This window comes from Ictidomys tridecemlineatus, chromosome 4 (assembly GCF_052094955.1).
Source record: "Ictidomys tridecemlineatus isolate mIctTri1 chromosome 4, mIctTri1.hap1, whole genome shotgun sequence".
In the NCBI taxonomy this organism is placed as follows: Eukaryota; Metazoa; Chordata; class Mammalia; order Rodentia; family Sciuridae; genus Ictidomys; species Ictidomys tridecemlineatus.
The window spans coordinates 210,611,690-210,625,584 of NC_135480.1; the positions used below are offsets into that span (position 1 = coordinate 210,611,690).

The 13,895-nt window shown below is 42.0% G+C and overlaps 1 long non-coding RNA gene across 1 annotated transcript; it reads left to right on the top strand.

The window, feature by feature from the left end:
• The first annotated feature begins 3,017 nt into the window (after window positions 1–3,017).
• Window positions 3,018–6,694, top strand: LOC144376921 (uncharacterized). The gene is made up of 3 exons (XR_013437270.1): window positions 3,018–3,129; window positions 3,558–3,666; window positions 6,502–6,694. It is a non-coding gene; the product is annotated as an uncharacterized LOC144376921 (long non-coding RNA).
• The last annotated feature ends 7,201 nt before the right edge of the window (window positions 6,695–13,895 follow it).

Consider the following 13,895-nt stretch of genomic DNA (forward strand, 5'->3'; position numbering starts at 1 on the left):
GAATCTCTGAACTGCTGTCCATAGTGTTTGGTTGCACTCGTCTGCACAAACAACAGGTGAGTGTACCTTTCTCCATATCCTCACCAGAGTTTGTTAGTTTTTGTATTCCTGATGTTTGCCCTTCTAACTGGAGATGAAATCTTAATGTACATGTGATTTGCATTTCTCTGATTGCCAGGGATGTTGAAACTTTTTTTTTCTTTCATGTTTTCAGCCCTTTGTATTTCTCTTTTTGAGAAATGTCTGCTTAGTTCTTTCACCCATTTTTGTATTGAGCTATTCATTTTTCTGTTGTTACATGTTTTGCGTTATTTATATTTCTGGATATTAATCCCTTGTTGGAAAAGTAGATGGAAAAGACTTTCTCCCATTCTGAGAGGCTCTCTTCATGATCCTATTTCCTTTACTGGGCAGAGCATTTTAATTTGAAGGCATCCCACTTATTGAGTCTTGGTTTTATTTTTTGAACTTTATGGGTCTTGTTGAGGAAGTCAGTGCCTGCACCAATATGTTGCAGAGTCAGGTGTCTATGATCCCAATCTAGCTTTTCTACTGGCTTACATCTTCATTTTAGAAATCATTTATCTTGAATTGATTGATCTTTAATAAATAGCATCTTACATTTTAGTTTTCAAGTGCTCTACAGCTTCTGCCAAAATAATTCATTGTTCATGAATGTGATAATGCATTTAAATGATGATAAAGATGAATGTAGAATAAAAGGAACTTGGTTTTACAATAACAGTGTATACCTCTTCTTAAAATATATATATATATATATATATATATATATATATATTTTTTTTTTAGACTGGGATTTGAACTCAGGACTTCATGTATCCTATGTAAGTGCTCTACCGTATAAGTGAGCAACATCCTCACTTCTCTTTTTGAGACAGGATTTTGCTAAATTTCCCAGACTAGCCTCAAATTTAGAATTTTCATTTCTCAGTTTCCCTATGTAGCTGGGATTATTATGGTGTATACCACCATACCCGGGTCCTCTCCTCTTTCAGTAGACTACCTGGTACTTCTATGCACTTTAAGGTGGCTGGTACAGAGCAGGCAGGGTGGTGGATGGCCAGGGACTTCTGCCCAGGATTCAGTGAAGCTGCTGGGGCCTACTGTACCAGGTGGAGGGTGGTGGGTGAGGCAGACTGTTGCTTCCTCCACCCAGCTCAGGTCAGTGTCCCTGAGGTGGGTTGTTGGGATGGAAGGCTAGAGAACTCAGGGCTCTGAGCGAGTGACCACCAAGGTCAATATTCCTCACCATCTGTTGTCCCTCCTGTTGGCTCTGACCTTCCTCCAGACCCCTCTTCCAGGCCTTGCCTCCCATCTCCTGACCTCACCCCATCCTCCAGACCACACCCTCCACACACTCTGCCTAGACCCTTTCCCCAAGGCCCCCATGTCTCTTGTACAGATCCCTGCCCTGTCCAGATTGTGGCCCTCCTCCAGACCCTACCCTGTTTCCTACCTGCCTCTCTCAGCCACAGCTCAGGGCACTAATTTACAGTATATTTGCAGTGGTGCACAAAATAGCCTGTTGTATAAACATTGACATTCTACATGGATGAAATATCTTGACTATATCAGGCTTTGATGAACATAAAGTGACTTTAGGAAAGTCACCTATTTTCTCTAGATCATAAACATTTGAAATAAAATCTGAATCTGTGAAAGGTCAGGTAACACTTAGCTGTGAACCCTAATGATCCCAGGGTCTTTTCCAGTGGGAGATCTCCAAGCAGCAGTTCCAACTTTGCTATGCTAATGGATTGATTGAGTTTTCTTTTCTTTCTTTTTTTTTTTAAAGAGTGAGGGGGGGGAGAGAGAGAGAGAGAGAGAGAGAGAGAGAGAGAGAATTTTTTAATATTTGTCACGACCCCTCGCCAGCAAGGGAAACACGATACAGGATTCTTCTTTCAGCAGTTTATTCAGGACCCTTGAAGCATGATGAGAAAACAGGAACAAGAGAGCGAGCGGTCTCTCTGCCCTAGCTTAAGTACCCAGCCCCGCCAATGAACTAGCACCACGTGGAAAAGTCTAATAGGTACAGCGCAGCGGAAGCAGGCCAGAGCCCAGCCCCACGGCCTTACAAGGAGTTGTTTACCTCTAACAACTCCAACCGCTTAACGAAGCGGAAGCAGAGACCAGCGCCATATTCAGGGTGCGGTCGCTGGCTCCCAACAAATATTTATTTTTTAGTTCTCGGCGGACACAACATCTTTGTTTGTATGTGGTGCTGAGGATCGAACCCAGGCCGCATGCATGCCAGGTGAGTGCGCTACCGCTTGAGCCACATCCCCAGCCCGATTGAGTTTTCTTATTTTAGTTGTTTTGAAATGTCTGTATTAGGAAATGTCCCATATCGACCAGGTTTCCAGTTCTTTTTAAGTTTTTCTCTTTTTAGTTTTCTACAGAATTCTTTTTTTTTAAGAGAGAGAGAGAGAGAGAGAGAGAATTTTAATATTTATTTTTTAGTTTTCGGTGGACACAACATCTTTGTTTGCATATGGTGCTGAGGGTGGAACCTGGGCCGCACGAATGCCAGGCGAGCGAGTTACCGCTTGAGCCAGATCCCCAGCCCCTCTACAGAATTCTTAATCCTATGAACTTCTGCTGTTTTTCCTCAGCAATATTTTTAAAAAGGTTTGAACCCAGTGCCTCATACATCCTAGGCAAGTGCTCTATCATGGAGCCATAACCCCAGCCCAACCTTCCTCCTCTTTAAGACCCTGCCTCTTTTCCAGACCCCACCCATCTTCCAGGCCCCCTCCTCCTCCTTCTCCTGACCTTCCCTCCCCCTCCTGCAGACTCTGCCCCTGCTAGTCTAGGATGAGCAGCTCCCTGGCTGCTGTGCTAATTGGCAGTATATTTGTAATGGTGCACAAATAACATCTGTTGTATAAACAGTGACATCCTGCATTGGATGAATTATTTTAACTATATCAGAATTTGATATACCATAAAATAAATTTAGAAAAGTCACCTTTCTCTCTTTTTGTCTATAGATAATGAACATTTGAAATAAAATCAGAATTTGTAAAAGGGCAGATGACAGCCAGCCTTGAGCCCTGATGATCTCAGGATCCCATCCAGTGGGAGAACTCTAAGTAGCAGTCCAAGGTTCTGTATGCTAATTGATTCATTTATTTTTCTTATTTTAGAGTTATTTTGCTATGTAATTCCTCATTGCCTCCAGTTCTGTTCAGTAGGTTTTTCCTATTCAATTTTTAATTAATATTCTTTCAGTTTTCTACATAATTTTTAAAATACTTTTTAGTTGTCAGTGGATCTTTTTATTTTATTTATTTATTGTGTTTATTTATATGTGGTGCTGAGGATTGAACCCAGGGCCTAACACCTGCCAGGCACCACAACTCTAGCTCTCCATAGAATTTTTAATTCTTGGACTTCTATTTTTTTAAGAAATATTTTAAAAATTACTTTTAGCTTACTTTGTTTTTGATTGAGAGAATTGTTTTGTTTGAGAGAATTGTCTTGTTTGGAAGTGCTCATAATCAAATGATTTTAATTAATTTCCATTTATTAAGGTATTTTTGGAGACTGGTTGTGCAGCTCAGTGGAAGAACACTTGCCTGGCATGTGAGAGGCCATGGAGTCCATCCAGAAGATGTCTTTGACAGGACTCAAGCATGAGAGGTATGCTTTAAAAAGATCATGTATTGGGGCTGGGGTTGTGGCTCAGCAGTAGAGCACTCACCTAGCACATGCAAGGCCCTGGGTTCAATCCTCAGCACCACATAAAAATAATTAAATAAAACAAAGGTATTGTGTCCAATTACAACTAAAAATAAATAATTTTTTAAAAGATCTTTTATTTCCACATATACACATATACCACAGTGCCTCTTCCAAGTTCATATGAAATTATTCTAAGAAAATTGCAAATCAGTTTTAAAAGAGAAGAGGGATGATGATATTTTTAATGTTAACTGTTGATATTTTATGATATTTAACACCACTATAGATGAAATCTCCTGGGGTGCAAATCATTACAAAATGTAAGACACAAGTCAGTAGCTGCTTTTTTTGTAATTCAGATACATTTATTAAAAATAAGCTTTTTTAAAAAAACAGAGGTTGACATAATGGCTTCTGTTCTGTTATGTACCTGCCATAGTTGACTGTTATCAGATGTCTCACCTAGAGAATTTTTTTTTTTTGGCACTGGGGATTAAACCCAGGGCCTTGCATGTGCTATGCAAGCCCTGAGCTACATATGTCCCCAGTCCTTGTTACAATTTCATTTTGAGACAGGGTCTAGCTGAATTGCTAATGTCAGCCTCAAATTTGTGATCTTTCTGCTTTATCCTCCCAAATAGCTGAGATGAGAGGCATGTGTCATTTTTCTTATCAACGGTCAATAAAGCCTTTTTGTTGTTTTGATGGTATGCTTAATGTGAACATGCTTTATGATGTGACACCACTGTTATTGATGGTCTAGCTATGCAATACACTATAAGGAGAGTATTTTGATTCTGAGAGTCTCAAGTGTATTAGGACTTTTTTTTTAAAAATAAAGTCACGCTTTAGGGAAAGTTAAGCCATGAGTTGAAATAGAATCTCTAAAATGTCATTTTTACCCCCTGTAGTGATCAAGTTTTAAGAAGACAAACCTAGAACTTAGTGACATGATAAAAATATAATAAGTTATCATATGTTATTACTTCAACATGAAATATGTAAAAGAGGCACATACTTTGAATTTTATATTAGTTTGAACTATTTGATTTTTGTGTTCTAAATGTTCCTAATAAAATTCAGAACTAGCTAAGAATTTCAGTTACCAGTAATTAACTGTATAAATAATTAAACAAGTAGGTGTTTGAGGAAATATAACCATGTCCACTTTAGAGTAGTTTAATCTTTTTTTTTTTTTTTTTTTTGTGTGTGTGTGTGTGGGTGTACCGGGGATTGAATCCAGGGGCACTTAATCACTGAGCCACATCCCCAGCCCTTTTTTTGTATTTTATTTAGAGGCAGGGTCTCAAAAGAGTTCCTGTGGCTGCTCATCATCCTCATGGTTGATACTACACTTTAGTAAAGACCTTAGCAGCTTAATAGTTGTGCAGTGCACCTTGGGAACTTAGTTTATGCTTTCCTCATGACAGGTGATACTCAGAGTCATTTCTATGCTTCTTTGCCATGTTGTGTCTTTCTTGTGCATTGTCTGTTCAGATCTTTACCCATTATGTTGGGTTATTGTTTTTTTTTTCAAAGAGAAGAGTGAGAGAGGAGAGAGAGAGAGAATTTTTAATATTCATTTTTTAGTTCTCGGCGGACACAAAATCTTTGTTGGTATGTGGTGCTGAGGATCGAACCCGGGCCGCACGCATACCAGGTGAGCGCACTACCGCTTGAGCCACATCCCCAGCCCAATGTTGGGTTATTGTTGAGTGTCTTACTATATTTTGTACACAAGTTTGTTTTAGACATATACTTTTCAAATTTTCCCCGTCTTTGATTTGTCTTTTTATCGCCTTAATATGATTTTTTTTAAACAGAGCAGTTTAATACAGTCCACATTATCAGGTTTTTCTTTCATTTATTTGTTGTTATTATCGTTTGTTTGTTTGGTAGCAGGGATTGAACTCAGGGGTGCCTAGCCACTGAGCCACATCCCCAGATTTCATGGATTTTTTTTGGGGGGTGCTGTATTCATGAAACATGTGGTCATGCACATCTTCTAGAGTTTTACAGTTTCCCATTTTAAATGCAAGTCTAGAGAGTATTTTGATAGGTTCTGGTGTCCATATATGTGCCTTCTTGAAGTGGGTCCTTCTGCAGTCAGTGCTGTCTAGTCTATGTTTAAAAACAGCTTGTTGGGAATTTCTGGAATGCACTGAATCTTCAGGTCAGGTTTGAGACAATTTCATCTTAATTATATTGAGACCTGAACAAAGTATATCTGCATTTATTTATATTTCATTTGATTTCTTTCTAAACATTTCAAGATTTTCTGAAAGAATGATTGTACTTTAAGACTTACATGAAAGTACTTCATATTTGGGGTCTCTATTTGAAATATTAATGTTTTAAAATTTTTCTTATTCCAGTTTGATTGCTGAATTCAATGGAATTTTGTCTATGGGCCCTGTATTTTGCTGCTTGCTATCTCCATCCATTCTGATCAAGACATAGGATGGTAGGCTCTATTTCTTTTTGATTTCCAAAATCATGACCTGGAATAGTCAGAAGTATGAATTTTAGAGCTTCACTGTGCCTAGCACAAGGGGGTGCAGCTCTGAACAGTGAACACCCAGCATCCTGCACTGTCTACATTGGCCAGCAGGGGGCACTCAGGACAACTTTCTCTGATCAATTACTTTTGGGGGTTGTGTTCTGTGCCCTAATCAAACTTCCTTCTCATGGGGACCCACCTGAGAGATGCCACATCTAGAGACTCCTAGGGGCTCTATCTAAGGTGTAAACCAGTGTTTTGTTTTTTTTGTTTAATCCTAGGGACACACCTAGAAAGATACCATGGCCTGGGGATGCCTGGTGGATATATCTATGGTGAGGACCAGAACTTCCTTCTCCTTGGCACCTACCCATGGAGGCTCCACTGTGGATTCAGGATGACTGAGGTCCATGTGAGGAAAACATGAGGAAGAAGCTTCCTGTGCACTGCCTGGTGTGCTGAGAAGTAAATTCTGCCATGTTCTTTACTTTCTCAGGTAATATTTTAGCAGAACTTATTTTACAACAGTATTTTTTTTAATATTTATTTTTTAGTTTTCGGTGGGCACAACATCTTTATTTATTTTTATGTGGTGCTGAGGATCAAACACAGCACCCCCCGCATGCCAGGCGAGCACGCTACCACTTGAGCCACATCCCCAGCCCCACACCAACAACAGTATTTCTTACTGAGGCTTTGGCTGCTCATTATCATGGTATATCAATGTATTTTGTGTGGTTTGAGTGTCTAAGGACACAAATGCCCCCTCAAGGTGGTGCAGGGAGGGCCCAGTGCCTGGAGTCTCACTGGGGCCTGAGGGTAAGGGAGCATGAAAATGCAGTAAGAAGCTCTCAGGAGCCTCTAGGGTGAGAGATGTAAGGATTATGATGGATTGCACTACCCTGAATCCTGGGTAACTACAGAATCATCATTGCAGTTACCAGAACCTTCTGAATTGAGGGCAGCATGGGTCAAATGACAAAGTGTACTACCCATAATTCTTGGGGACCTGCAGCTTGCAGAGACCTCTGCAGAGAGGGCCATACTGACAAAAAATCAAACTATGCTATCAATTACTTTTGGGTGCCTGCTCTGCCCAAGAGCCTCTGGGGTGAGAATTGCAAGGGCAGAATACCAGACTTCAATGCTTAGAACTTCTGGGGATGCCTTCATACCCTGACCCTGTAAGTCCCAGAGGTTTCTGTGGTGACAGTTGTATTGTTAGAGCCCACTACCTAGAATCTCTAGGGTACCAGGGAAAGCATGGGGTCTTCAGCTCCTGTGATCCTCAGTAGGACTGTGCAGGCAAACCCTAGACTGCATTATCTAGAACCATCAGAGACTGCAGCTCCCAGAATCCTCTGTGGTGAGTGGGCAAACTATTGGACTGCATTACTCACAATCCTAAGTGGGAATTTGAGTTTCAGAATTTTCTGCAGTGAGTAGGAAAAACACAGAACTATATTACCCACAAATCTCGGTGTTAGCAGCTCTCAGGATCCTCTGTTGTGAGGACTGTTGGACTGAGAGCTTAACTGCAGTATCCAGAATCCTTGGTGAGGTGTGTTTCCCAGGTGAGTATGCAGCCTGCAACCCCCAGAGGCCTCCCAAGTGAGAGCTGTGCATTATGCTGGTCAGACTACAATACCTACAGTTCCTGGGGACACACTGGTGAATGTGCTGCCTGCAATTCCAGGAGGCTTCCACAGTGAGGTCTTCAGTACCAAGGCAAGCATGTGGCCTTCAGTTCTCATGGCCCTTGCAGTAGGGGCTTGTAGGCAAAACACTGGACTTCCTTATCCAGAATCCTCAGGGGGAATTGCAGTTTCCAGGATCTGCAATAGTGAGGGCTGCAGGGTAGGGAGCTGAACTACACCACCTAGAATTCTTGGAGGTGCCCAGTGTCCATGTGGCCTGGAACTCTCAGAGGCTTCCACAGTGAGGGCTATGGAGGCAGAAGGCAAGACTATGCTACCAGAATCCCTGGGGGCCTGCATCTCCCAGACACCTACCTTTTGAGTACTGCCAGGGCAAGGTTTGTATTGCACTACACAGACTCCCGGGGTGTCTAGGCAGGCTTGTGCTACACAGATCCCAGACCTTTGATGGTGAAGTCCACTTAGGTAGGATGGACTGCACAACCCAGAATAATCAATGGCCCACAGCTCTCGGAGACCTCTGCAGTCAGGGCTGACTGAGTAGAACTGACTACAATACTCAGAATTCCTGAGGGCTCTGAGCTCTAAGTAGTCACTGTGCAGTTGAACATAGCACCAGGCTATAATACCCATAATCCTTGGGGGCTTGCAGCTCCCAGAATCCACTGTAGTGATGGCTGCCTTGGCAGAACACCAGAATACACTGTCCATAATCCCTAGGGATGCCTGAATGACTGTGTAGCCTACAATTTCTAGAGACCTCTGCTGGGGGTGGAGGCTGCATTGTAGAAGACTGGATTACACTACCCAGAATTCTAGGTGGGTATATGAGGGTGAATGTGCTACTTGAAGCCCCTATAGGCTTCTGGAGTGAGGGATGAATGGGAGGAATGCCAGGCTACACTGTTCAGAATCACTAGGGGTGCCTGAGTAACATGCAGCTCACAGAGACCTCTGCAGCTGTGCTGCATTGTAGAGTACAAGACTGCACTACCCAGAATCCTGGGGGTATGAGGGTAAATGTGCTACTTGTAGCCTCTGGCTTCTGTGGTGAGGGTTGCATGGGTAGAACACCAGAGTCCACTGCCAGGGTCCTCCAGGGTGCCTGGGCCAGCACATGGCACACAACTTCCATGGTCCTGAAGGGCAAAGACAGTGTCCGTAGAGCACCAGACTACACTGTCTAGAATCCCTGAGAACCCTGAATCTGTGTAGCCTGCAGCTCCCCGAGGCATCTATGGTGAGAGCTGGACAGGCAGGACAGACTGACTGACCTAGAATGCTCTCAGAGGCTACTGGGAATTTGGTCTGAGCTCAGGTTCTTCTACCCTCCTACAGTGGTCACCCTGGGCTGGGAATTAACAGATTTTCTTAAAATTCCTGATTCCAAAATGGGGCAGACCCTGGCTAAGTCACTCTGTCTCAAAGACTACATGTCCCAGAAGCCTTTGAGGTGGTCTCTGCCCTTGGGCGCCTGAGTGTCTAGACTCCCTGTGGAAGCCTCCGTCTGTGCCTCTTCCCACCTGCCTCAGGCTGCTGCAGCCCTTGGCCTGGAGGAGTGCAGGGAAGAGTCTCCTGGACTCCATTTCTCCTCTCCTGAGATTCCACTCCTCATGGTGCCACAGCCAGACCTAGTTACAGCAGTGGGAACAGATTTTATTCAGTAACTGCTGAGGGTGGAAGAAGGCGCTGACATTCACCAGGGAGCCAGGAGAGGCCCCGCCTTTGAGCCGTGAGCAGCTGGTGCACGTGCACTTGGCCAAAGGGGCGTGGTCAAGAAGGGGCAGGGCCTCACCGCCATCTTTAATGCTGCCTCCCTGAGTGTGAGGAGAACTGGCTTTCCCCTCAGGACCAACCCGGGAGAGCCCCGGCTCACTGGAGTGTTGGGTCACTCCACAGAGTGGGGCAGAGCTCCCTTCCCAGAGCAGATTGTGAGAGAGACCCAGTTTCGGGACCCTCGTGGGTCATGCCTCCAGGGATTCCCGGAGCTCCATTCTCCTCAGAGCAGCCTCAGCGGACTTTTGGCTTAGAGACTTCTTAGAGACTTCGTGAGTCATGGCTCTAGGAATGCCTGGGGTTCCTTTATCTTCAGATCAGCCTGAGGGGGACGCCTGTATTGGGGACCCTCATGTGGTTTCCAGGGTTTCCTGAGGGAGATGCCAGGGTTGGGGACCCTCACAGGTCATGTCTCTAAGTAGGCCTGGGTTCCCTTCTCCTCAAAGCGATCTGGAGGAGACGCCAGTGTGGAGACTCTCTTGGGTCACGTATCTAGGGACACCCGGGGTTCCCTTCTCTTCAGAGTGGCTGATGAAGCCTCCTGGTGTGAGGAGCCTCGTGAGTCGTGTCTCTAGGGACGCCCGGGGTTCCATTCTCCTCAGAGCAGCCTGAGGGAGATGCCTGGTGTGGGGCAGCCCTATTTTGTATTATAGAGACAGAGTTTCACTTAGTTGCTTCATGCTTTGCTTTTGCTGAGGCTGGTTTTGAACTCAAGATCCTTCTGCCTTAGCCTTCTGAACTGCTTAGGTTTAAATATATTACTTCTAACAAAACCAGAATTTATTAAAAATACATCCCCTGTAATTTTAATAATGAACCACATTTTTATTCTTTAATCTTTGCTTAGTTTTGTTTAAAATTTTTTTTAGTTATAGAAGGGCACAATACATTTAGTTTATTTATTTTTATGTGGTTCTGAGGATCAAACCCAGTGCCTCACACATGCTAGGCAAGCACTCTACCACTGAGCTACCACAGCCACACATTTTTCTTTTGGTGGAGAGTTTAATTAGCAAGAAGCCACCCTTCCAAGACCCTCTTGCTAAGGCTTCCCCGTCCAGACCCTGCCTCTTCTCCAGACCCCACCCATATTCTTCGGCCCTGCCTTGCCTCCCGAGCCACCTTCCCCCTCCTTCCTACCCTGCCTCTCCTCTATCTCTTACTCACATTCTAGGGCCTGTCCCTCCCTCAGGTCCCACCCATCTGCCAAGCAAGCCCTGCCCCCTTGTGACTCATTCTCCCCCTCCTTCAGACCCTGTCTCTCTTCCAGATCTTTCCCTTATTTCTGTCCTGCTTCTCCTGCAGACCTCACATTCCTCTGTCTCTCTCTCTCTCTTTTAAAATTTTTGTTTTTCACATGGACACAATGCCTTTATTTTGTTTATTTATTTTTATGTGGTGCTAAGGTTTGAACCCAGTGCCTCACACATGCTAGGCAATCGCTCTACCACGGAGCCATAACCCCAGCCCAACCCTCCTCCTCTTTAAGACCCTGCCTCTTTTCCAGACCCCACCCATCTTCCAGGCCCCCCCTCCTTCTCCTGACCTTCCCTCCCCCTCCTGCAGACTCTGCCCCTGCTAGTCTAGGATGAGCAGCTCCCTGGCTGCTGTGCTAATTGGCAGTATATTTGTAATGGTGCACAAATAACATCTGTTGTATAAACACTGACATCCTGCATTGGATGAAGTATCTTGACTGTATCAGAATTCAATATACCATAAAATAACTTTAGAAAAGTCACTTTTCTCTCTTTTTATTTTCTCTATAGATCATGAACATTTGAAACAAAAACAGAATTTGTTAAAGGGCAGATGACAGCCAGCCTTGAGCCCTGATAATCCCAGAATCCCTTCCAGTGGGAGAACTCTAAGTAGCAGTCCAAGGTTCTGTATGCTAATTGATTCATTTTCTTATTTTAGAGTTATTTTGTAATGTAATTCCCCATGGCCTCCAGGTCTCCAGTTCTGTGCAGTAGGTTTTACCAATTCAATTTTTGATTAATATTCTTTCAGTTTTCTACAGAATTTTAAAAATATTTTTTTAGTTGTCAGTGGATCTTTTTATTTTATTTATTTATTTTGTTTATTTATATGTGGTGCTGAGGATTGAACCCAGGGCCTAACACCTGCCAGGCAAACGCTCTGCCTTTGCACCACAACTCTAGCCCTTTATAGAATTTTAATTCTGTGAACTTTTATTTTTTATAAGGAATATTTTAAAAATTACTTTTAGCTTACTTTGTTTTTGATTGAGAGAATTGTTTTGTTTGAGAGAATTGTCTTGTTTGGAAGTGCTCATAATCAAATAATTTTAATTAATTTCCATTTATTAAGGTATCTTTGGAGACTGGATGTGCAGCTCAGTGGCAGAGCACTTGCCTGGCATGTGAGAGGCCATGGAGTCCCTCCCAGCACCACACACACAAAAGATGTCTTTGACAGGACTGAAGCATGAGAGGTATGCTTTAAAAAGATCATGTATTGGTGCTGGGGTTGTGGCTCAGTAGTAGAGCACTCACCTACCACATGGGAAGACCTGGGTTCGATCCTTGGCACCACATAAAAATAATTAAATAAAACAAAGGTATTGTGTCCAACTACAACTAAAAATAAAGTTTTTTTAAAAGATCATGTATTTCTACATACATATATATGCCACAGTGCCTTTTCCAAATTCATATGAAATTATTCTAAGAAAATTTCAAATCATTTTTGAAAGAGAAGAGGGATGATGATATTTTTAATGTCAACTATTGATATTTCATGATATTTAAAACTAATATAGATGAAATTTCCTGAGATGCAAATCATTTCAAAATGTAAAAGACAAGTCAGTAGATTTTTTTTGTAATTCAGATATATTTAATAAAAATAAGCTTTTTTAAAAAAGATATTTTTTCTTTTTCTTTAAAATTTAGAAAGCATGTCCATATGTCCTATTAAAGTTCATCAGAAAGTTCTCTTATTCCTTGCATACAAAGGGATGGGTCTTCTAATGAACATGATACTTTATGTTGTCAGAAATTCTTGTGGGAGAACTCTTTAAGTGTTTTGCCTTTGTTCAAAATATTATTTAAAAACGTATCAATTTGCTTTTGATTTCAGAAATTTGACTTTCTTTTGAAATTATGTATTTATTAGTAGTTAGAGTTATTTCATGTGGGAAATGCCATGATTACATTTTTTCCTAATGTTATCCTAATATTGTGTTAATAATTTCCTATGCTAGATTATGTTCAGTTTTCTTATCAACAGTCAATAAAGCCTTTTTTTTAGTTTTGATGGTAAGCTTAATGTGAACATGCTTTATGATGTGACACCACTGTTCATGATGGTCTACCTATGCAATACACTATAAGGAGAGTATTTTGATTCTGAGAGTCTCAAGTGTTTTAGGTCCAACATGTTTTCTTAAGAGGAATGATTATTCATTTTCTATTTGATTACACAAATAAGACATAAATTCTTTTTTTTCCCTTTTGTGGTTCTGGGGGTTGGTCCTAGGGACTCCTGCATGCTAGGAAATCCTTCTACCATTGAGCTACATCCCCAGCCCCATAGATCCTTTAGTTGTCATGAGCTTCATGATGAGCTAGTGACAATAAAATTATTTAGAATTTCAACTAGATTGAGACTCATGCAAGAGTCTGGGCATCCATAGCTCCTTGTGATTTCTAAAAGGTAGAGTTTCCCACAACACAGCAGCATCTAATATCACTCCTGGACTGAGTTGAAACCTCTGCTTCTCTTGGCTCACCACTTCCTGCAGAGGTCCTGGAGGAGATGACTATTTCTTTGACTCTTTGTCCCAGTGACAAATATTTGATTATATTTCTGCTAAAAGGTATGCATAGAAATAAAATAGAGACAAGGATTCTTTGGGACAAGTTATTCAGTCACAGTGAGTCAATTTGTATTAGGACAATTTTTTTAAAAAAAATAAAGTCACTCTTTAGAGAAAGTTAAACCATGGGTTGAAATAAAATCTCTAAAATGTCATTTTTTCCCCCTGTAGTGATCACATTTTAAGAAGGAAAACCTAGAACCTAGTGACAGCATAAAAAATATAATAAGTTAACATATGTTATTACTTCAACAAGAAATATGTGAAAGAGGCACATACTTTGAATTTTTTTAAAAGTTTTTTTTAGTTGTAGCTGGACATAATGCCTTCATTTTCATTTATTTATTTTTATGTGGTGCTGAGCCTCAAACCTAGCACCTCACACATGCTAGGTGAGTGCTTTACCACT